The sequence below is a fragment of the Quercus suber genome, unplaced genomic scaffold (genome assembly GCF_002906115.3).
Source record: "Quercus suber isolate HL8 unplaced genomic scaffold, Cork oak 2.0 scaffold_1684, whole genome shotgun sequence".
NCBI classification, from domain to species: Eukaryota; Viridiplantae; Streptophyta; class Magnoliopsida; order Fagales; family Fagaceae; genus Quercus; species Quercus suber.
Window position 1 is genome coordinate 2,183 of NW_027071040.1, and position 2,495 is coordinate 4,677.

At 34.0% G+C, this 2,495-nt stretch overlaps 1 non-coding gene across 1 annotated transcript; it reads right to left on the bottom strand.

Moving 5' to 3' along the window:
- Positions 1 to 308: 308 nt before the first annotated feature.
- Positions 309 to 395, bottom strand: LOC111990583 (small nucleolar RNA Z102/R77). The gene has a single exon (XR_002880670.1). It is a non-coding gene; the product is annotated as a small nucleolar RNA Z102/R77 (small nucleolar RNA).
- Between the last annotated feature and the right edge of the window lie 2,100 nt (positions 396 to 2,495).

A 2,495-nucleotide genomic window follows, 5' to 3' on the forward strand; every position in this document is an offset into this window, starting at 1 on the left:
ACTTGAAATTATAAATAAATTTATCCTATCAAATCAAACTAATTTTTAGCAAAAACTAAAATAATATTATCTAAATGTTTAACAAGACAATATCACAAAAAAAATCTCATAGTATGACACAACAAAAAAATCCAAACTCCTAACACATAACAAAATAAAAATTGCCTAGTTCTTCAAAAAGAATCTCCTCCCATTTTGTGACTATTTCATAGAGAATGGGACAAAGTTTCAAACCTGTACCTTATATTTTTTTAATAAAAATATAGAAAACAAAATTAAATTGTATATAATTTTTGTGTGGAGAACGAGAACGAATAGCTAAAGCTAGTACATGATTGATGCCATCATATCAGCAATCAAACCAATAGGGAAACATATTCCTCATCATCTCATTCTCCAAAAATTAAAAAACAAAAACCTAGCTTGTAAAATAGATATGGATTTTGACAAGCATAAAGAAGCAATGTTGTTAAGCAGCCAAATGCCCACACAAAATTACAAAAACAATGACACAGACACAAATATTTAGAGCCTCGGACCCGTACCTCATTAAAAAAAAATTATATTATGTTCATGATGAAAAGTGAGTTGAGAAATACGTATAAATCATGAATGAAATTAGTAATTCAATAGTATATAAATTTGTTTCTAAAAAAAAAAAAAAAAAAAAACAAAACAAAACAAAAAAAGGTTAAAATTGGTACCTTATTTCCAACTTTGCAAGAGAGAAAAAAGAGGTAGAGCCACATTAGGTAGAATAAAATAAGTTGATGATATTTTTGTTTAAATAGTAGGGTTTTAGGGTATGAAAAAATTATAATTTAACCATTATTAATGCGGGGCGGGGTGGGGTGGGTCTAAAAAGTGTAAACCCATCCTCGTCCCACCCCGTGGTGCGGGTTTAAAATCTCACCCCATCCTCGCCCCACCACCTTTGCGAGGCAGGAAAAACCTGCACGGGGCGAAGCAGGGAGGGGCGAGTCAAGTGGGGCGGGGCAAAATTGTCATCCCTACCCGCCGGTACGGCTAGTATATACCGTACTAGCCAGTGCACCAGTACAGGTACACCCCTTGTTTCGTACCGGAAAAAATACTGGCCGTACCGGCGAAATCCGGCTGTTTCGGTCGGTAAAGATGTTTCAGACTGGTACAAACAAGAAGAAAAAAGAAAAAGAAAAGGAAGAAGATGATGAAAAAAATGGGTCTGTGACTCACTAATTTGGTGTCTAATGACTGAGATCTATGCTCCAAATCTTTCATTTTTTCCCTTCTATACCCTCTTCTAATTTAGATCCCATTCCTCTTCGTTGTAGCTGCCACTGCAACTTCTTTATTCTCCTTCTTCTTCTTCTTTTTTCTTGCGTCTTTGGTTTCTTCGCTTTTGGTTTCTTCGCTGCTAATGCACTACAACTGTGTGCTTTCAGCTCTGTCTTTCAAATTTTCTTATCTAATATTTAATCAATGATGTCAAATAGTTGAGTGAAACTATGAAACACTCAAAAGCATTGAATATTTTTCAAACTTGTCTTTAATATCAGTTCATTTCCACCAACCACGTGGCCTATGCTCTTAACTTTTTGCTTGCCCTTGTACTTTCTTTTTCTTTCATTACCAAGGTATCAGGCACATGTACTAATGTATATACATTATTATTATTATTATTATTATTAATGTTAAGTAAATTGATGGGACTTGTTTTTAATTTGCCACTCCAGTAGTAACCCACCCACAGTCACAGTCACGTAGAGGGATATAAAATATATATATTATTATATTATTATATTATATTATACAACTACAATGGTACACACAAAAATATATTTACATTGTCGGTTTCTCTTTTTTTATTTTTTTTATTTATTTATTTTTATGAACTTGTTGGTTTCTCTAAAGTGTATATAGTATTATTGTTGTTATTGATTAGATGAGTGACATAAATTTATCATTTTAAAATTTTATACACACACACACATATATATATATATATCTATATTAGCGGTAATCTCAAAACGGTAAACCGATATTGACCGATATTCGAAATATATCGTACCGCTGGCCAAACCGGTACAGCCTCCGGTATGGTATTGACTTCTTTGGTCCAAGAGTCATTGCAATGCGCATAATTAAGTAGACCTTTAAACACTTGTCACTTTCTTTTTACTGTCACATAATCCTATATGTAGCAATTATTGCACACTTCTATGCAGCAAAACTTTTCCCTTTTGAGATACAGCCGAAGGACCGCTAACCTTTCATGATCAAAATCTAGTCCAAGATCTAAACCGCAATCTAACTGTAACCTACACCTCCTTCCCTTGGTTTCCAACTCCCTTATCAAGGGTACCCCTTTGCTTCTAGTTCATCGTGCTCAAGATATCCTGATATGGTCAGGTCCCAGTGGGATCTTGTTCAATGAAGGAAGCTTTTCATTTTCTTAAATCTCAAAAACCTTCTAATAATTTGCAATGTACATGGGTTTGGAAAACCAAAATCCC